This window comes from Macrotis lagotis, chromosome 6 (assembly GCF_037893015.1).
Source record: "Macrotis lagotis isolate mMagLag1 chromosome 6, bilby.v1.9.chrom.fasta, whole genome shotgun sequence".
Taxonomy (NCBI): domain Eukaryota; kingdom Metazoa; phylum Chordata; class Mammalia; order Peramelemorphia; family Peramelidae; genus Macrotis; species Macrotis lagotis.
Window position 1 is genome coordinate 47,662,650 of NC_133663.1, and position 23,515 is coordinate 47,686,164.

General features: G+C 35.1%; 1 pseudogene; it reads right to left on the reverse strand.

Moving 5' to 3' along the window:
* Positions 1-437: 437 nt before the first annotated feature.
* LOC141491637 (cytochrome b-c1 complex subunit 7 pseudogene) lies at positions 438-778 on the reverse strand (annotated as a pseudogene).
* Positions 779-23,515: the final 22,737 nt, after the last annotated feature.

Here is a 23,515-nt window from a genome sequence, read left to right on the forward strand (position 1 = left end):
ATTGTGTATTCCTGACTCCAAATACAGCTTTCTATCCATCACAACATCTTCCTGGAATTTCCCCATCTTGAATGCATATTTACAAAGCTAACAAAGTAACAATAGCATTTTGTTGATTATTGGCTAAAGATTGGCTAAAGATTGAAAAAGATTAACAACCACTCATTTAAAATTACCTCATCCTCCAAGCCAGAGGAAGCAGTTAAAATATGTGTGTAGCCTTAAAGACAGTAGAAATTATATAATACTGATTTAATGTGAATGCAATGAGTTTCAGGATATTATGATGGAAAATTTTATAGTCCATAAATTCCGATGAGTTATTTATTTAAATTAAATAAATTTGCAGCACAGTTATAAATGGTTAGTTAACCTCATATTTTGTACAACCATACTATTAAAAATACTTTGAGGACTAACATTGAAATTCTTTTTTGACATAATTACTTCTTATTCCATTCTTCTTTCTCTTTTCTTTCACATATAACCTCCTTCAAATATGGTTGAAGGTATAATTTGTCCTCTTCATATTTTGTCCACTGCTTTTTAGGCAAGAACTGTTGCCTCATGGTCAGGTCCAGAGCTCTCTTGATACGAAACATTCGATCATTATACAGATTCTCTGGTAGCCTCTTTTGGCCTCTTTAACATCTTCATCTTCATAAAGTGTGTCATCCCACATTAACCCAAGTTTGTTGAATCCTGCAGTATTGTAATACCATTTTCGAAGACCCTGGAGCAATTGGCTTGATGCTACAGTTGGCACCTGTGTCGCCATCTTGAGCCGGAGAGACGGAAGCTTCCATATCTATGTTTTCTAACAATCTATTTACCTCCTTAACTTCCTTCTTGTTTAATTTATGATTAAATTAAAATTAAATTTATGATTTATCTAAATCTGAGAGTGGGAGGTTGAGGTCTCCCACTAATAGAATTTTGCTGTCTATGTCTTCCTGTAGCTCTTTCAGTTTCTCCTCTAAAAATCTGGATGCTATACCATTTGGTGCATACATATTTAGTACTGAAATTATTTCATTGTATATGGTACCTTTTAGGAGGATATAGTTTCCTTCCTTTTCTCTTTTATCACTATCTTTTTTGCAGTTGCTTTGTCTGAGATAAGAATTGCTACCCCCCGCTTTTTTCATTTCAGCTGAAGAAAAATATATTTTGCTCCAATCTTTTACCTTTATATATGTATCTCTCTGCTTCAAATGAGTTTCTTGTAAGCTTCATATTGTAGGATTCCAGTTTTTAATCCACTCTGCTATTCACTTACATTTTTTTGCAAGGCAAATGGGGTTAAGTGGCTTGCCCAAGGCCACACAGATAGGTAATTATTAGGTGTCTGAGACCCGATTTGAACCCAGGTACTCCTGACTCCAAGGCCGGTGCTTTATCCACTAAGCCACCTAGCCGCCCCTTCACTTACATTTTAAGGGAGATTACATCCCATTCACATTCAAAGTTACAATTACTATTTATTTCCCTCCATGCTATCTTACTTTTGTTTGTATTTTTCCCCCTTTCCCACCTTTATCCATATTCCCCACTGTTTTGTTTCTGAATGCTACCACCTTCAGTGTGTTTGCCCTCCTATATCAACCCCTCTCCCCGTTCTTTCCCCTTTCCCTTTTCCCCTTCTTCCCTTCTTTCTGTTAGTTCCCTCTTTCTCCCAATCCCCTCCCCCTCCCCTTTTCCCCTTTTAATGTTTGAAAGGTAAGATAAATTTCTTAATTTAACTTAGTGTGTCTAAGTTAACTTCAAGCCAAGTCTGATGAGATGAAGATTCAAGTGGTTCTCACCTCCTCCCTTCTTCCCCCTATTACAATAGGTCTTTTGTACCTCTTGATGTAATGAGATTTGCCCCATTCAGTCTCCTCAATCCTCCCATATCCTTACTGTCCCCCTTTTTAAGGAGGTATTATTTTAAATCATTCTATCTGAGTCTCAGAAAAGTTATGAGTGTCCATCACTTCTGGCTAAGCATATTCTCTCTAATAGAGTTACAATTCTCAAGATTTATGAGACTATTCCAAATAGGCATATATTCAGTTTCATCTGATTGGATAGCAGTTTTTTTTCTTTTCCCATTTTGAACCTTTTCACGTGTCTCTTTAGCCTCCTGTTTGATGTCCAAATTTTTCTATTTAGCTCTGGTCTTTTCATCAGGAAATATTGGAAGTCTCCCATTTCATTAAATATCCACCTTTTCCCCTGGAAGAGAAGGCTCAGATTTGCAGGATAGTGGATTCTTGGCTGCATTCCAAGCTTCCTTGCTCTTTGGAATATCTCATTCCAGGCCCTTTGCTCCCTTCATTTTGATGGGGCCAGGTCCTGTGTAATCCTTACTGTGGCTCCTTGGTATTTAAAATTTTTCTTAACTGGCTGCTTGCAGGATTTTTTTATTTTATCTTTAGTTCTGGAATTTGGCCACAGCATTCCTTGGTCTTTCCATTTTGGGATCTCCTTCTTGAGGGGATCTATGTATTCTTTCAATAACTATTTTGCCCTTTGGTTCCATGATATCAGGGCAATTTTTCATCACTAAATCCTGTGATATTAAGTCCAGGCTTTTTTCCCTCTTCAATGTTTTCAGGAAGGCCTATAATTCTCAGGTTGTCCCTTTTTGATTTGACCTTTCAAGGTCAGTGGTTTTGCTGGTGAGGTAGTTTAAATTTTCTCCTCTTTTTTTGATCTTTTGGTTTTGTTTAACAGAATCTTGTTGTCTCATGAAGTCATTAGTTTCTACTGATTTCATTCTTATTTTTAGAGAAGAATTTTCTCCATATACATTTTGCAACTCCTTTTCCAGTTGGTCAGTTCTATTTTTGAAGGAGTTTTCCATTTGCCCAAATATAGTTTTGAGAGAATCATTTTCTTTTTGCAGTTGCCCAATTGACGATCTGAGGGAATTATTCTCATTTTTATTTGTCCAATTGTATTTTCCAAGAATTTGTTTTCTTGTTGCAAGATGTTAATTTTCTCTTGAGTTTCTTTTCCCAATTTTTCCAATTGATTTTTAAACTCCTTCCTGATTTCTTCAAGGAAGTCTTTCTAGGCTGGAGACCAATTCATATTCTCCTCAATTGTGCTAGATCTCTCTGAGTTAGAATCTATTTCTTCTAAGTATTTCTCCATGGGACCCCCCTTATGATGACCTTTCTTCATCTTCCTAGGATCTTGTGTTGGGGGGGCTGGCTCTCAGAGGTTTGCTTTTGAAGATCCTAGAGGCTTTGTTCACTTTGCTTAGTAATTCCAAGAGCTGGCCAGTAGGGAGTGCTGGTTGCTTTCTCTGGAGTGTTTGAGGTCCTCAGCAGTAGAGTCTGAGTTGACCTTGAATAATGTGCTAAACCCTGGGGGAGGGAGTTAATATTTTTCCATTGCTTGAAATCTGTGACCCATGCCTTAGCCTGAGGGGGTGGGGGATTGATTATTGTTTGTTTTGGGTAAAGGACTCTGCTGAAAGTATGGAGCTCAGCTCCCTGGCCCAGCTGGCTGCTCTCCAGGGATACTCAGTCACTCTCTGTGCTGGAACTCACCCTCCTGTAGCTCCTGTCCCCCAGGCTGGATACTCTGGCTAAAATTGGATCTGGCACCCACCACTCATTGAAGTCTCTACCACTGAGGTTGTCCTTCTGACTTTCCCCAGCTGCTGTCTCTGCACTGACCCTTTGCTCTTGTCTCCTGGTTTACCTACCATCCCCTGAGACAGACTTTCTTGGTAGGTATTCTCCTAACTTCTCTTTCTGGGTTTTGTTGAACAAATAACAAATTTCTGTTAAGAGGTTTCTTTCTTTTCTTTTCTTTTCTTTTCTTTTCTTTTCTTTTCTTTTCTTGGTATTTTTGCAAGGTAAATGTGGGTTAAGTGGCTTGCCCAAGGCCACACAGCTAGGTAATTACTAAGTATCTGAGGCCAGATTTGAACTCAGGTACTCCTGACTCCCGGACCAGTGCTCTATCCACTGCACCACCTAGCCACCCCTAAGAGGTTTCTTTCATGTTGTTTTTGAGGGGAAGGAGGAGCACTTAACACAGTGCCTGTCTTCTTTCCAGCATCTTGGCCCAAAACTTTACTTCTGTTGGACTTATAATAAAGAATGTGATCCACCTGAGACAGAACTGATGGTGATGGTGATGTCCTCATTTTGGGGTTTCACGCTGTGTACCCTGAAGAACATTTTTTCTCTTTCTTTCACTTTATTTCTCATGAGTTTTTATATTTTTGTGGAGGGGGGTTATGTTTATCCTTACAACAAGAATATTTTAATGTGTCTATAAAGAAAAAAAAAAGATAAGAAAAAATAATATTAACTTACTGCTACCTTGATTAGGCTCATACTTGATTTAACAATGACTTCAGTTCTTTTAAAAAGGACAAATATACATTGTGAATCATCAAAGAATAATCATTTAAAGAGATAAAACATGATTTTACTTATTGTGTTTCTAGTTACACCTTCAGTACTGGGTAATTTAACATGAACTACATTTGTTTTATAATGACCTACATGAATTCCTAGATAGGGTGCTGTGGTTGTTGATAAAGACAGTGTAAATGTTTAACAACTGGCTCTCTATTAGAAATCAATGACCTACTTTTGAGTTTATTGTACAGTATTAGCTGTTCTCTATCATTCTCTTGAGTCTAGATAATAAATGTTCCCATTTTAAATTTAACCATCACCCTTAAGGCTGTTAGAGCTGATTCAACCCCCTTGAGTCTAGGGTGTTTGGAGCTCTGGATTTGGAGTAATAACACCTACAATTTGCTGGGTGATCTCTCTGGGTCTCAGTACCCTCACCTATAAATGTATAAATCTATAAATGACTGACATCTGTGATAATCTCTAACATATATTCATGCACAGACTCTTGTCAGAACTTTTACAACCTAACTTTCATTGTACTATTGACCAGGAAATCTTGACAGATCATTTTGTTACCTGATACAGGAAGCATGACTATTCCTTCACTAAATCAAACAAAACCAATTACTTTAGGTGTTATAATGTCCTTCTCTATCCCAAAATCAAATCATAACAGTACCTGAATTTAGGATCGTGACAGATGAAGTTTCTGCCCTAATAAAATTCACTATCTGCTTTCAATTATACAACTGAGTATACATCAGGACAGCAAAATCGACTGTTTAGAAGACTCTTGATTTATTTGTTCAATATTCCCAGGGAGAGATGATGTTTGTGTTCAAATGGTAGTTAAATTGAATAAGTCCATTTGAATTTTAAGACTTCGTTGTTCTGACCTTTTGTATCTGATATGAGAACATTGCAAGTCTCTCCTGGATATTTTTCAGGTTCAGATGGATGCTTAGGGAGCACTATGTCCTCATTTTGGGGTTTCACGCTGTGTACCCTGAAGGTGCTATTTACCTTAAGTAACATTTTTTTCCCCTACTGCAGTAAACATTTGACTGAGTTGGAACCATCCTTTACCTACTTTGCAGGTTATTTTATGGCTCTGGGTAGATTAATTCCCAAGTAAGTTTTCTAGACCTTGGAACCAAAATTTCTTTATTTTTTGGAGGCAACTATGACCACTGGAAGGAGAATCAGATCTTGAGTCAAAGGACAATGACCTCAGTTCAGATAGTGATTCTGCCTCTCACTTCCGGTGGGAATTTGGCTAAATGACTTAGCCTCTTGACTGTTGCCTCATCTGAAAAATGAGGAGATTGGACTAAATGACATCTAAGGTCCCATCAAGCTTTCAATCTATTCTCCAACTGATAGATTATTTAAATAAAAGGAATTCCCAATAGGTTTTACAGTATGTAGAAATTAGAACTCAGTAACATAGTAATCCAGTAGTCCAAATAGGTTATTCTAGTTCAATAGCCCCAGTTAAAAGTCAGCTTTTCCCTGCAGACATTGATGCTTTTTTAAAACAATTAGGATAAATGACAAAGGGCTGGTCTTGGATTTAATCAGTCCATAGTCATTTATTAAGTTATCTTCTATAGTCTAGGCACTTTGTTAAGCATTGAGATTGCTAAGAAAGGCAAAAAGCAGACTCTCCTGTCAAGAGATTCACAGTCTGTTGGGGGAGATGATGCTCAAACAACTATGTACTAATTATGTATAGGATAGGCTAGAGTTAATAGAGGGAAGGCACTAGAATTAAGGGTGGTTTAGAAAGAAGTGGATTTAATTTCTGTCTCTAATATGTACTAGCAATATGACTATGGATAAGCACTTTTACTAGCCTGAGATTGTATTTTTTAGATGAGCTGGTGGTGTGTTGTTTTGGAGAGGATTTCCACCATTTGCATACATGGGGAAATCAAAGATCCAGTTCTCATTCGTCTAATACCCTGAATATTTCCATCCTTTCAACACCCCCACAACCTTCTTAGGGATAAATATCATACTGTAATTCCAGATTATAGACTTTAAAGTCATGGTTCCTCAAATACTTTTAACTATAAGAAAGGAAACAGACTGCTATCATAGACAGAACTGTGGAGTTGGAGGTCCTGGATGGTTCTGATGCTGGCTCTGTTCTTTGGGCAGCTCACTTAACTTCCCAGCCTTCCATTCCCTCATCTCTAAAATGACAAGTTAGACTAGATCTATGAACAATTTAGTGGAATCATCATCTACTAGTTGTCTGAGCTTGGGCAAATATTCCCTAATCACCAGTGTCCTCATCTATGAAATTGGCTATTAGCAGTTGTTTCTACATACTTTGTGGGTTTTTTTGAGAGGCTCAAATGAGATAGTACAAGAAAAAGGCTTTTGTAACTTAAACCTACACAAATATCAAGAGCTCTTTATGCTATATTTTTTTGAGAAATAGTGAAGATCTAATAACCTGTCTGAGCTTATGATGATGATGATGATAACTTATATTTATAGTGTTTTAAGGTTTGCAAAATAGAGTCCATGTATTATGGTACTTGTTTCTCTCAGCAATCCTGAGGTAGTTGCTACTCATTTTAAAGATGAGAAAACTAAGGTAGAAAGAGGTTAAGTGAATAGGGTCACATAATTAGTAAATATCTGTGATGAACTGAGAATCTAAGTTGTCTGAATTCAGATTCAGTATTCTGTTCATTGGCACTACATAACTCCCATAAGAATTCCTTTCTATTTTCCATTTTGAACAATTTGACCAGTTGCTGGAACTTGTCATCATCAAATGATAATAACTTAGTCCATGGAAAATAAAGCTTAACAGTGATTTCAAAAAAACTAAATTAAATTAACAATGGCTCCCTCACTCTAATTGCTATCTTGGATGAAAATAGCCTTACCTTCTTGGCGTGGTTCTATTTAGAGAGTGGATTTATTTGTCAAATCTGCAGGACAGGAGATTTATAAAATGTTCTTGGCAGCTGGATCATTTGTATGCACTCTTAGAAAGGAAATTTATTTTGTATTGATTTGTCCCCCTGCTTTTTATCTAGGTCAGAAGTTCTTCACCTTTGTTTTTTTTTGTAACATCAAACTTTATAATAGTCAGCATGGGAGGGCTTAATGTACCCTTTTCACAATTAACTTTTTAAATCTATCAAATAAATATATAGATTTTAAAAGAAGCTAATTATGTTGAAAAAAGTTGTCAAAATATATATATTTTTAAAAGTTAGTGGACTCAGGGGGTAGCTAGGTGGTACAGTGAATAGAGCACCGGCCTTGGAGTCAGGAGTACCAGGCTTCAAATAATTACCTAGCTGTGTGGCCTTGGGCAAGCCACTTAACCCCATTGCCTTGAAAAATCTAAAAAAAAAAAAAGTTAGTGGACTCAGTGGGTAGAGCATTGGCCCTGGAGTCAAGAGGACTGGAGTTCAAATCCAATCTCATACTCTTAATAATTGCCTATTTGTGTGACCTTGGGCAAGTCACTTAACCTCATTGCCTTAAATAAATACATAAAAACAAAGATGCATAATAATTTAATAGTAAAAGATGTTCTCAAGTATTTTTTTTAAGTTTTTGCAAGGCAAACAGGGTTAAATGGCTTGCCCAAGGCCACACAGCTTGGTAATTCTTAAGTGTCTGAGACTGGATTTGAACCCAGGTACTCCTGACTCCAGGGCCGGTGCTTTATCCACTGTGCCACCTAGCCGCCCCTCAAGTATTTTTCAAAAGAAATTTTTTTACTTCTTGTGTCTTCATCTCTCTTTTTTCTTTTAAAAGTCAATATATGATTATGCTCAGATAATATCATATATTTCTATGGTAAAAAAATCAGAATAACTGATATAATTCTTTCAGAAGCTTTTCTTTAAAACTCTCATTCTAGATATTTATATTGGATTGAGATAAAGAATTTTTCTTTAAAACCTTTATAGAGAACAATAGATTATACCTTCCATGAGGTAAAAGAACATTTTCCCCTTGAATTCCTCCTAATCTGTACATGTATAAAATTTTCTAAAACTTTTACTAATGTGAGTTACTGGAAAATTTCAGATCTTTTTATTTTTTATTTCTTATAGATATCTTCTACTTTAATATTATCTTCATTTTAAAAACCAATCTCTCTGTTTCTCTGTCTCTCTTTCTCTTCTGTCTTTCTGTTTCAATGTCTCTCTCTGTTCCTGTTCCTCTACTCAGTTGTTCATGTCATTCAAATAAGAAAAGCAGATCAGTACAGATAACAAAAAATCTCAACTAAAACCCAAAGCAATATATCATTCAAGACTAAAAGTTCATGCAATATTCTACACCCATAATCCCCAACTTCTGCAAAGGAAATGAGGTGCATGAAAAGGTCTTTGAGTCTTATTTAAATTTTTCTTTCTTGTTGTGCTTAGCAGCCGAAACCCAGGGTCAATTAGTGAAGGGAGGGGGCTGGTAGTGGTCCAAAAGATCCTTATCTTTTATCAGAACAACCTATTTTAGCCATTTTCAGTAAAAATAGCAATTTCATTTCTTAGTTGAGTGTTCCAGTACCTAATGTCCGAACCTTGACCCCTTACTGAAAGTTGATATTATGAACTGCAAGAACCATTACTGATTTAAAAAAAAATCTCTTTAAAATATAACTTGAACATACTTGACTTGTTAATTTTAGTCTGAGAGCCTGGTGTTTTGACAATAAATTAAAATTCATGGAAGTATGAGACCAAACTCATTGAGGGGAACAATTTAAAAAGCGAATAAATAAACAAAAAAATCTATCCCAGAGTAAATAGGCATCTACTCTATGGGAAAATTTGGTATCTTAGTCTCATGTGTGTTAAATTTTGAATTTTGACTGGATATAGAATTGGTTAATGCATCTAGATATTTGTTACACGTTTTTTTTCCTTTCCTGATTTTTGTCATCTTAAATTGTTTTACTTTGATGGTCTATTTATTTATAGCTCAAATACTTTGAAGATGCTAGTTATCTTTCCACTACATCATGTTGGCTTTTTATCCAAGGTTACAAGTAGCAGAACAGGAACGAAAACTCTGTCTCCAAGGACAGTGGTCTTATCACTACCCAATTTTGCCTTTGCCTGTTTCTGACCACCTTAACCAACATGAGGGCCATTCAGGGAGTGACCCTAGGAAGGATAGGGGTAGTGTGGAATACTCCTGCGGCACCTCTTTTATCCCTGCAAAATTTGTCTGAGATTTGCTCTTAAATGCAAAGTTCAAAAATAAATGAACATGATACAATGAAAAGAGTCAGAGGCTTGGGATTGGAATCCCAGCTTTGTTGTTTTCTATCTGTGTGACCTTGGACATGTCCCCACCTTTCTGGGCCTCAGTTTCCTCTCTTATAAAAATAAAATGTAAGTTTAGATCAGTAGAGTCATACTTGAAAAGAAGCAGGGGACATTAATCCATACAAGATCATTACTGGCTACATATTGACAATTTTAACATGTAATAGTATAAATATTTTTATTTATTTTATTAAATTTTCCTAATAGCACATGGGAATATTGAGGGCCACATGGGTCATATATTTGCTTCTTCTGTTCTAGATGTCTTTTGAGGTCCCTTTTAACTCTAGACCTATGATTGATGAAGACAAGGGGCAACAGATAAGTTAATAGATCTGGATGAGTAAGAAAAATGAATAAAAAAGTGACCTATTAATTTTTAGGAGACCATTATTTTGTTGACTTGTTGGTTGGAGATAAGTCTATAATTTCTTTTTATTCCCAATATTTGGTAATATTTCTAAATAGAGGCAGCTAGAGTGGATAGAGTGCTCAGCCTTGAACCAGAAAGATGCATCTGCCTGACTTTAAATCTGCCTCTTACAGACACTAGCAATGTGACCCTGAGCTTGTCACTTAACCTTGCTTGCCTCAATTCCCCATCTGGAAAATGAGCTGAAGATAGGATGGTAAACCACTCTGATATCTTTGTCAAGAAAACCCCCAATGGGATTAGGAAGAGTTGGAGAAGATAGGAAAAGGTGACTGATGAAGTTCTCTTCTGCCCATTGCTTCATTATGAGACAGATACCTATGTAATACTAATATCTGAATTTGATCTTGTTTTAATTCCTTTTATAATCAGCTATAAACTCTTAATATGGAATCCCATGTAGGAATTATTGCGTGGATTTTAGAACAGAAGATTTAGACTCCTTTCTGAAGACTAGCTTCCAGAAAGTAGCAGAAAAAGATGCGTAGTGTCAAATCCTATAACTAAAAATACCAAAGGCTACCAAAGTCTCCAAGCCTTTGACTTTGCAGTATGATTTTGATATTCTTGTTGATGACCTTTTGTTCATAGGAATAACTAAAGAATATCTGAAAGTGGGGCAGGTAAGTAGCACAATGGATAGTGCACTTGCCCTGAATTCAGAAAGACCTGAATTCAAATCCAGTCTCAGACACTTAATAATTACCTGAATGTGTGACCTTGGGCAAGTCACTTGTCTCCAATGCCTTGAAAAAAAATCTAAAATAAATATCTAAAGGAATTCTATCCCTCTGATAAATTGATAGATTTCTCGATGTTTTCACCTGGAATCTCTAATTCAAGTCCTTGGCTTTGTCCCTCAAAAAAGCAATTAAGTGAGCTCCTCATCTTCCAAGCCCTGTGCCAAATCTCAGGTTTGCTGATCTCTAAGCAATGGCTAGGTTTTTTCCTTTTCTGAACAATTGATCACTATATATTTCCAAAACTTCATCTTAAAATCTTTGGGAATCACTTTAAAATACAGTCATGTCTATTAAATAGAAACATTGCATGTTGAACCATAAAAAAGGCTTGATTTTTTACATAATGAAAAATAATTTATTATTTGATATGATCTCTAATATTCATTATGCACTGGTCACAACTAAACAAAAAGTGTTGTAGCCTAGCTCATACCCACAGGAGATTAGGCAAATGGGGTTAAGTGGCTTGCCCAAGGCCACACAGCTAGGTAATTATTAAATGTCTGAGACCGGATTTGAACCCAGGTACTCCTGACTCCAGGGCTGGTGCTTTATCCACTGTGCCACCTAGCTGCCCCTGTATTTTTCATTTAAATAATAAATAAGGCAATGGATTTGGAGGCAGGAGGACATTAGTTTCAATTTCACCACAGATACTAATTATGTAACCCAAAACATCTAACCCCTCTCTCTAAACTTCAGTATCCTCTTTCTGCTATTATAGTGTAGGATTGAGGGTGGAGGAGATGAAGAGGTTATGAACTCAGTGACTTCTAAGGTCCTTTAAAATTCTAAATATAGGTTCCTGTGAGGCCTATGAAACAATATGAGTAGCACCTTTAAAATATTGGTTGGACTTCAATCTTTTCTGTGAAATGGAAAAGACTTGGGTTTAAATATTCTTGCAGAATTATAAATGTTTTTATTTATCCATATTCATCATTTTCTTAATCTTGTTCAAGTCAATTTAAGTTCTTTATCTTTAGCAGGTATAGGGCAAGCGAAGACAAACTACAAAACAGTGTCAGTACTCAATGGGCTTACATTTTGAGGAGGATTTAACAAGTACAGGGCTAAGTAAATCCATGATAATTTAAGAAACAAAATACTAGGACCGCTTTGATGCGGGAAACTACCTTATAACAAGACAAATTTGACACTTTCATATATTGCCAGCACACTCCTGGGGGACATTAGTTCATTAAATTTTATAGATTATACAGCAAAAATGGTCACGAGGTTTTGCTCCAGGCATTGATACATTATCTTGATTCAGGACAGAGCCAAACCAATGTGAGATTTAAGAAAGAGCTGATACAATTCAACAAGTATTAAACAACATTCTTGTCTGAGGCACTGTGCTAGATGTGGCAAAACAAAGAGGAAGCAAACAAAGAAATCCCCAAACCCATTGCTCCTGCCCTCAAGAAGCTTAGTCTCCTGGGGAAGAGTGCCTGATAAACTGATAAAAATATGCCAAAATATTTGAGAAGGGCAAGATTACTAGAGAATGCAGCTAGATAGTTCAGAAAGGGCTTCCTTGGGGGAGAAAGCCTTGAAGGAAGCTAGGATTCTAAAAAGTAGAGAAGATAGGAGGACTTAGTCAGTGAAGAGAGACAAATAATAGAATGCTAAGCTCAGAGAAACCCGATTAGATCAACTGGAATGTAGATTGTATGTGGGAAGGTGATTTGAAATAGTTCAAGAGAGATAAATTTAAGATAGATTAGAAAAAAGACTTGAAATTGCTAAACTGAAGATTTAGATTAGTGAGAAAAAAATCTAAATTGTATCTAATTTTTTCCCTTCAGTATTTCTTATTTATTTATTTAATTAATTAATTGGGGGGGGGGGGCAGGTAGGGTGTGCTGGTAGAGAACTGGGCCTGAAGTCAGGAAGACTTGAGTTCAAATCCAGTCTCAGATATTCATTATAGCTGTGTGACTCTAGGTAAATCTCTTAACCTCTGTTTTCTTAATACTTTGGAAAAGAAACTGGCAAACTACTCCAGTATCTTTGTCAAGAAACCCCCATGGATGGCATAATCTATAAGGTCATAAAGAATTGGAGAAGATTGGAACAGTGACATGTAGCTTTTGGACTACAAAAGGAAGTTCACTTAAAATAAATGATGTAATTGAAAAGCAAAGTTTGATAACTTAAACTTCCTTTTGGCCAGCCATAATTACTTGGTTGAACCTAATTGTTAGAACATGGCTCTGAGGACAATAAAGTCATAACCGCAGCATCATTGGTCATTTGGGGGAAGCATATCATAATTGCAGGCAGGAATTTAACAGAATTTTGAGTGTTGTCCTCATGAATTGTAAGTCATATAATTGTACAATTCCCCAATAAAAATCCCAGTTGACCAGAGATAGTGTGACCAAGATGATGGGGAACCAATGCATATAAAACTGTAAATAAAGGATTACCCTTGGCACATCATGAATTCATTAATTACTCTTCACTGTATGGTCATTAGCATTTTTCTCCCCTTTATAGTCTATTGTCCTGCTGATTAATATATATATCTAATAGAGGAATCTAGGTGGCTCAGTAAGGCAACAGATAAGATCAGAAATCAAGAGTACTCATATTCCTAAGTTAAGATCTAGCCTCAGACACGTTATTTAGGTGCATGACCCTGGGTAAGTCACATATCTTTGTTTGCCTCAATGTTTTTCCATCTTTAAAATGAACTAAAGAAGGAAATGTCAGACTACTCCAGTTTTCCAAGAAAACCCCAAAATAAGGTCACAAAGAACTGGACATGATTGAAATGACTAAATAATAAAGGTTGGTACAGAACTATATCTATCGTTAGGAGGACCTGAGTTCAAATTTGATCATTTACTTCCTAGCTGTATGATCCCAGGCAAATCATTTAACGATTGACTGTTTGACTCAGTTTTCTCATCTTTAAAGTTCCTATAATAAGAGTACCTCCCTCACAGAGCTGTTATGAGGTAACAAAGTAATACTTGTAAAATGTTTTGCAAACATGAAAAAGCTGGTTGTTCAATAAGCATGCAAAGAAGAGAAAAGATGTACGATCATAGGAAAATTCTTAGCTTAAATAATGGAAAATATAAATTCTACATACCTGAGTAAGAGGAACTTCTTTAGTTAAGACACTCTCCCAGTCCCTCTGCTGATTGGTACTCAAAAAAAGGAGTCATGAGATTCTGTAGCACAAAACTGGGCGGATGAAAATATGGGCTATGGAATAAGGAAGATATGTGGAATATATTGCTAGAGATAAAATTCTTAGATAAATGACTGAGATAATTAGGAAACTGGAAAGTTGTGTTTACTCAACAATTTGAGCTCTATGGAAGAGATATTACAGGGATAAGCATCAAATTAGTGGACTACTTGGCCCTTCCTTATTTAAGTTTTATAGAAAAGGAAATACAGCCAAAAGCAAAAAGGTCTTTGCAGTAATACTAGAGACATTCAATAACAGTTGCTATCTCTAAAACATTTATTAAAAGTCTCTTCCAAATCTGTTTGAGAAAAGAACAGAAAATATGAACTTCCATTGTACACATGTTTTGTAGCTCTTTGGAATGCTCAGTTTATTTTTATTGGTTGGTTAGTTATTTGTATCTTGAAATTCTTTGACTTTAGAAGATAATTGCACTTTCTATTAAAAACAAAATTGATAAATATTTTGAAATCATATAATTTTGTTCTTTGCTATTCCTGTTTCTGAGGTCATTAATCAGAATTATCCAAAGAAGTGAAGCACACCAATTACTTTGATACTCATTTTTATTTGGCTTATAATATAGGCTATTAATTATAATAATCTTTTCAATGAGTTTATTTGCAAATGAAGAAATGTGTATTTAAGTGTTTAGACTAAATGACTTCTAAGTTTCTTCTGATGTTGAGATCTTGAGATTTAAATGCTTATTAGATACTCAGGGTGTTGTAGATAGTTTGTTTAGGGTTCAAAGGGATGGAGTCATCTATTATCTTTGTCCTTTTGTATCCCTGGAAAACTAGGTACTGCAGAGAATGAAGTGTCCTGGTGTCAAAAGACTCATCTTCATGAGTTCAAATGTGGTTTCATACACTAGCTGTGTGACCCTGGGCAAGTCACTTAATCATATTTTCCTCAGTTTCCTAATCTGTAAAATGAGCTGGAGTGTATTCTAGTGAGAAAACCCCAAAATTGATATCAGAAAACGTCAGACACAACTAAATCAATGCAACATTTAACTGAAATTACACACATTTATTAGGCAGTTACAATATGCCAGACCTGTGATAAAAGCTGATAAATACAAAGACAAATGAAACCAGCCCTTATAAAACTTATATTCTACCAACAGAGATAAAGCATTTGTGTGTATGTGTTACACACAAGTATGAATATATGAACACCCCCCTTAAATAAAGACACTACACAGACACTCTCTATATATGTATGCACATATAGATGTATATTCACAATTACCCTTGGTATTTAAGGATAACTGTTTACTTTCTTTTAAATTGAATTTTATTTAACTGTTTAATCAATTGAACTTTAAGAAAGTATGGTTGTTAGTTTTATGCTTCTCCATTCATTTCTTTTGTATTATTTTTGTCTCCATGCTTTTTTAAAGAAAATATTTTGTAACTTCTATTAGTTCTGCTTATTTTGATGTTAGTATATTCATATAAGCTATCTTTTAACCCTCTCTTATTAGCCTATTCTATCCCAAGGTCTTTGAATTTGTTGAAATTATTATTTTTATTAATTTTATTTAGTAATCTATTTTTAAATTAATTTATTTTTCCAACTACATGTAAAGGTAGTCTTGAACAATCATTTTTGTAAAGTTTTGACTTCCATATTTTCCTCCCTGCTTCCCTTCCCTTTCCCCCTCCTGTAATATAGGTCATACATGTATAACTGTATTAAAAAATTTTCCACATTAATCACTGTCTGAAACAAGAATCAGAACAAAAAGAAGAAAAAAAAACACGAGAGGGGGCAAAGCATAAAACATGAAACAAATTTTAAAAATTGAAAATAGCAAGCTTTGCTTTGCATTGTGACTCCATAATTCCTTCTCTGGATGTGGATGGTATTTTCCATTACAAGTCCTTTAGAATTGTCTTTGATCACTATGCTACTGAGAAGAACATGTCCATCCCAGTTCATCATCACATAATGTTGCTTTAATGTGTATAATGTTCTTCTGCTTCATCTCACTTCACTCAGTATAAGTTAGTTCTAATCTTTCCAGGTTTTTCTGAAGGAGCAACAAATTATTTCTATTCCTCTTTTGTTTATTCTATATCTCCTTACAGTTAAGCAAGTAATTCTCAGTCTTTCCTTCCCTCTTGCCATCTTTCCTGCTCTGCTTTCATCCATCTTCTGCTAATTGTTGCACTGTTCCTTAAGAAGTTTTCCTTTGTTGTGTACTCTATTATATTACTATCTCTGTGGGCTTTTAGCACAATGCTACATATATATACATATACATACGTATATATATATGTATGTATATATGTATGTATGTATGTATGTATATGTATATACCGGACACTTAGGAAAATCTCTGTTGATATTTGTTGAATGACACACAAACCTATTAACTAACAAAAAAATTATAATGGTTGTGAGGTAAAAAAATATGACTGATCAAAATTTAGCCCTAATAAACAAAACCAAAGAAATGATGCATCTGCTGGGTAGGTAGACTGATGGTATAAGTTTCAGTGAACTCAGCTATAGTGATGCTCTGGTATCCAGCCATAGTTTTTCTTTTCTTTGACAATTTAATACCTCATTAAAATTATATCTGTCTGAGTAGCAAGGTGCACACCTTTAATTCCTGCTACCGGGGAGGCTAGATGTCTTTCAGATAAGATAAAGATAATCTAATAGTACAAATCAACCTCCATTTCCCAACGTATCCTATATTTCTTTAATGTATTTTATAATTTGTGGTTGAACAATAATTTTTCTGTTTACCAATTACTTTTTAGTGCCATATAATATATATTTCTTCTCCCAAGTTCTCTGTTTTAAAGGTGAATCAATTAAAGTTTCAGGTGCAAAGACCCAATGATAGATTTTTGGATGAGCATCCTAGATGTGGATGCAGGTTGAATAGGGTTGAGTGCAATGTAATCAGTGAAAGTGTACTCTTCATATAATTTCATTGGTAATGCCAAGTTTCTTTGACTTATATGGAGTTAAAGGATCATTTAGTTTCCTGTCTCATCAATTCCCTCACCTGCTGATATGGCTAAAATAGATATAGAAATTTTGGCAGGTTAATGAGAGAATGTCCTTTGTAAGCATCAGGACATGATTTTTGATGTACGAAAATGTACAATAAATCCATCAAAAATCCTTCCTTCCTACTTCTGAAATGTCTTCATAATGGTGATGCTGGATTTATATTAGGTAAATGGATGCTTAACCTAATGAAAAGTTTCTATAAAATGTTTTCAACTTTAACAATTGGGTCTTCTGGGAACAAAAATGTGTGTGTTGGCTCATTTCATGTTATTGAATCACTTTTCATTTTGTCACTGGAGCACAACGCATACGATTTAAGACAAGTCATAGGATTTAACTTTTTAACTTCTCCTCCTGAGAGGAAATGGCAAAACTCTCTTTACTAAGGGAAATATTATTTTCATTTTTAAAAAGGCAGAGTGGGTGACCAGAATCGAATAAAATAAACAAAAGAAATATTTTAGTGTTTTCCTGGAAAAGGTTGCTGTTCCTTTGCTCAGTTGTGTCTGACTCTTCATGACCCCATGGATCATAGCATGCTGAATACTGTTTTAAATATAAAAAACAACTTTTAATTATACATACCAGTATGAGAGAAATTTTGGACAGCTATATGAGAGAGAGAGAGAGAGAGAGAGAGAGAGAGAGAGAGAGAGAGAGAGAGTGTGTTCTAGTGAATAGAAATAAAAAAGAATAGAAATTCCAAATTTGGAGTCTCTGAAATCTTGGTTCAATTTCTCACCCAACCTAGTAGTAAATCAAATCATTCTTTAGGATTCTAAGTTGCAGAATAATTGTTTATCTGTACTGATAGAGAGATTTTCCTTATAGCACCAATAAAATCATAGTCCAATTCTCTTCCCCCCTTCTCCTAAGAATATAAAACAAAACAAAGCAGAACATATGCCTAAAATTATACTCTATCATATCTTTTATCCAACAGTTCATAAAATAAAATTATCTCTATAATTTGCAACCTTTTATTATTTTAGTGTCCTGATCTTAGCTGTGAAATGTAACTTTGATGGATTTTGCATTATTGAATACAACTCAATATTTTTTAATTGATTGAGATAATCAATATAAGTCTTAGGAATTTTCCAAATTGGAGAAAAAAACTAGAGACCTCTCAAATAATAGAGAATGGGTTGTTATGAGGGAAGGAGAAGACAACCCATTATGTAAGCTGTCATACTGGACTTCATCTACATGCAGAAAATTCCAAAATAATTTCTTGCTTCTCGTTCCTTCAGGTATCTGTCAAGATGCCATCTCATCTCTCTCCTTCTCTTCCCAAGCCATGCCTTACTCATTTTCTTCTTCTATGGCAACTATTTTACCAAGATGCTTCTCTCCGAGATGGTCAATATTTTTCTAATCATTAAATCATACAAAAATCATTTTTTTCCTCCCGTCCTCATCCTTTTTGGCCATCTGTCATCTTGCATGTATTTATTATTATTATTATTATTATTATTATTATTATTATTATTATTATTATTATTATTATTATTATTATCTGATTAAGGAAACTTCCCCTGGATCCAAATACATCATTTTGTCTTTGACATCATATTCTTCCCAACTTTTGGACTTAACTTTTAGACCTTTTGTCGCTGTTGGTTCCTTATCTTTTTTTCCAAAACCTTAATATGAATGATCCTCAAAGTCCTACCTTAGTTCTCTTTCTCTCTTTTTAATCTTGATAATCTCACACGCTCTATGGATTCAACTATTACCTCTGCACAAAAGAATTCATATCCTCAATATTAACCTCCTCTCCAATTATCACTTCTAATCTTCCACTGCCCATTTGGCAAGTCTACACAAATGTTTTCTTAAACTTATGTTCCAAACCATGAATATTATTTTTATTCTCCAACCTGCCCCTCTTTCTGACTTCCCTGTATCTGTCAATGAAACCATTTTTTCACCAAGCCTCCAAACAACACAGAAGGCATTACCATAATCTTTAATTTCTTTAATTCTTTTTTCTCTCACCTCTCATATTCTACAAATTAGCAAGTTTTGACAATAACCCCCCCTCTCCCTCCCCCCAAAATCACCCATTACACCATACCATATCCCACCCTAGGTTGGTTTTGATGCCCATCTTTTTCCTCTTATTTTCCTCTCTATTCATTTCACCATTTTTCAATTACCACCCCTTCTAGTCATTTGTAATAGCTTTCCTACTTCCCTTCTTTCTATGCTTATTGTTCTCTATCTACTTTAAATTATGTTTCATATCACTTTTTGATGAATTATTTTTCAAATATTTGGCCAATCTTTTCCTAAAAATTCTTCAGTAATTTCCCATTAATTAAGTTCAAGTCTCTTTGCTGGGAATTCAAGGTCCTTCACAACCTGGTGCCACATGAGCTTTCTCACCTCATTTTTATGCTGCTCCCTAAAATGCATTCTATGTGCTAGTTAAATTGGGATATTTTCTCTCCCTGAAACATGTTCCACACTTTTCTACCTATCTGCTTTTGCCTATACTTTCCCCCATGCATGGCATTTCCTCCTTCTCTATTTGTTGACTTCCTTCCTATGCTTTCAAGACCAACTCAGATATCACCTCTTCCTTGCAGCCATTCCAGATTCCATCCCCCTCCAAACTCCATCTCCTTACTCCTTTCCAGAACTATTTCCAGAGAAATGAAGTGACTGGTTTAAAGCCTTTTGGCTCCTAATTGATAGAGGGAAAAAAATTGAACTTTGGCTCTCTGATTCTAAATTCATTTTTTTCACTATACTATGCTTCCATTTAACCTCTATTTTTAAATTATATTTATAGGTGTACAGACCTATAGCTTATAAAGAATAGATGATAAGCTTCATGTGGACAGGGACTGATATTTCTTTCTTTATTTTTTAGTTTTTTTTGAAAATCAATGGGGTTAAGTGACTTGCCCAAGGCCACACAGCTAGGTAATTATTAAGTGTCTGAGGCCAGATTTGAACTCAGGTACTCCTGACTCCAGGGCTGGTGCTCGATACTGTACCACCTAGCTGCCCCAAGAATTCAATCTTTTGAGTCTGATACTAGTTCTCTCTATACACAGCATTTGATGATTCATTTATCACATATTTATGCTTGCATATACTTAATCATTCATTCATTCACTGTCCTTTAAAATGACATGCACATGTTATTCTGTACGAAATCATGAGTGACTGGGCTTTGGAAAAATCTGGAAAGATTTGCATGAACTGATGCTGCATGAAGGGAGTAGAACCAGGAGAATTTTGTATGTATTAATAACAACATTGTGAGATGATCAACTTGAATGGGCATAGTTCAGTGATCAAGGATAATCCTGAGAGACCTGCTAAGGAAAATGACATCCATATACAGAAACAAACAAGCAAACAAACAAAAAAACCCCAAAACTAGGGAGTCTAAATGCAAAGCAAAGCATACTATATTTACTTTTTAAAATTTCTTTTCTGTTTTTCTTTCTTTCATATTGCTTTTCCCCTTAATTCTAATTCCTCCTTTATATATGACTAATATGGAAATTTGTTAAATTCAATTGTACATATAGGACTTATATGCAGTCTTGGGGAGGGGGGATGGGAGTGTGGTAGAAAAATGTGTAACTCATAAACTTGTAAATGAATGAATGTTGAAAACTACCTTTGCATGTAATTGAAAATAAAATAATACTTAAAAATGTTACATACAACCTATGGTTCCCTTTCCCTTTTCAGGTGCCTAGCATTTCAGGCTTCCTATAGAGGTAGTTATACCAATAAGCTAGGGCTGTTTTGGTTTGTAGTCATTTGGGGCAGTAAACAAGCAGGATTATTTAGTCTATTATTAGCCAATTTATAATAATCATCTAATTAGTTTTGTTATTGTTAGCTATTGCTGTCATCTATATAAAACCTCAAAATTTGCAAAAAAAATACATTTTTCTTACATTATCTCATTTGATTGTCATTGCTTCAATATAGGTGCTGTTATCATGCCTGTTTTTACAAATGGGAAAATTGAGACTCAAAGAGGTTACTAAATGCAGGTCTTTTTGAGTACAAGTTCAGTGTGGCAGGAGCATCTTTAAAACAGTAATGGGAAGCTTAGAGATTGCTTTAGAGCCATAACTTTTCCCTCCTCAAAATCTTGTAAAATTGATTCTACCAGATGGTCAACTTGACAACAGGAGTCCGGAGGGAACCACAGGTGTTGTCGCCTAAACTGTTCTCATACCAGGAAGGGACATAACCCCAGCTGTAGATCTCAGTTCCACACTGTGAACCCTAGGTAAATGATCTAGAATCCCTTCTCTGCTTTCATTTTCCTTCTAGCCTGCAGCCTACAAGGTGCAGTGGGGAGATTTTACAGCATTTAATTACTGAAGATTAGATAAGATGATTGAAAAGTAAATTTTGAAAGAAGCAGATAGGAGAAGAAAGATCTCTGTTGTTTTTCATATAACTCCAGTTTCTTCAATTATAAAATGAGAGGGGTTAGATGAGATGTTTAGAGATATAGACTATGTATCTTGATCTCCATGAAACCCTGAGAGTCTTTCCCTTCCAGATTTATTTACTTATTTATTTGTAAGTGGTCATTCTTGATCTCTTCTCATCTCTCTCTTCACCAACCTTAATGACTGAATGAACATTATCTCAGTCAAACTGTGGGAAAGAACTTACAGGAAAGAACTTAGCTTTAAAAGGTCAAGGTCTCCCACTGCATCTGGACCATCTCTAGTCATGCTGATCCATATCTGGTCATTGGACCCAGATGACTGTGGAGAAGAAAGGAGGCTGATGACTGCACAGCTTCCTCTCGCTCAAATCCAATTCACTTGTATGTCATGGCATCACCTCCTTCATGTCATGGTCTTATTTGAGAAGAAAAGGATGGACATCATCAACCATCAGAAAGATAGAAAGAGGCTTATATAATCACCTAATCCAGAGATATCAAACTTTTGATTGGAAAAGGGATTGTCAGAATAAAATGTATTTGGTTTGGAAGTATTTAATATAATAAATAGAACTACAATGCACAATAGATAAGTTAATTTCTGATTTTTTTTAGATTTTTGCAAGGCAAATGGGGTTAAGTGGCTTGCCAAAGGCCACAGAGCTAGGTAATTAGTAAATGTCTGAGACCGGATTTGAACCCAGGTACTCCTGACTCCAGGGCCGGTGCTTTATCCACTGCGCCACCTAGCTGCCCCTATTTCTGATTTTCTAAATCAATATAAAGCCTTCATGTATCTGCTTCTTTATGAATTTGATCCAATTAAATTTCAACTTCTTATTTTACAAATACAAGGAAACTTGGACCAATGATTTTTCTAATGTCACACAAAAAGTACTTGGTCAAAGCAGGATACAAGCTCAAGTCTTCTGATTCTAAACTTAGCTCTGCTGCCATGTTACTATTGTGAGAGTATCTTAGAAGTCTCTACTACCCTATTATATCTTGTATTGAGTTGCTCATTTGGTGAACTTTGGCTACCCCCAAGCAACATTAATTTGATGACTTTAATATATTTTTGAAATCCAATATAAATGTACCTTTAGATGTGTAAGGCTTCTGATCTATATTCTTCATGTTTGATTGCAACTTCAATAAGTGGAAGTTGCAATTTATAGGAGCTAGGATATATACATCCATTCATCTGTATATATTTTCACTTACACATATACACATATATACTTATAACTGTATGCATGTATATATATGTATATATATATATATATAAATAAATTTATACACATATACATATTTGAAAGGATGCATATAAGTCTGTGTAACTTGCATATGGGTATATTTATGTGTATGTGGGTATATATAAATATATATACATATAAACACACATATGTGTGATATAATCCAGGTCATTTGGGCCATGTAATCTAAATTTGCATATGAAACATTTAGCAAGATAAATTATGTAAGGTGAGAATGTTTGCTGATGTACCCAGAGAATGATGTTTTAAAAATATAGCAGTAAGTTCCTGAGTGTGGAATAAAGAATATTCTGTATTTTGGTTATTATGTGCCATTTCCTGGAAAAAGGCTATATATCCTTCTATATGAGAAAGCCCTTAGTGCCTTTAAAATGTATGGAGATAATTTAGTAATACGCTCAAGATTTTGAAACTCTGAGTTACTAGGCAATACTTCCAATTTTATTAAAACTACTTACTAAGCCAAAAATAACCTGTTTCACATTTTGATCAAGGGCAATATGGTTAACAAACATTGGTACAGGAGGTCTAGTTAAGGTTGTTACTGTAGAAACACATGACCAATGTGGAATAATAAGCTTTCAAAGAGACCTTCTGATAATTCCAGAGGCTGTCTCAAAGCAAAAGTGTCTATTTATAAGATTTAAATGTCTTTCTTCAAAGTGAAGAAATTTATAAAGAGAGAA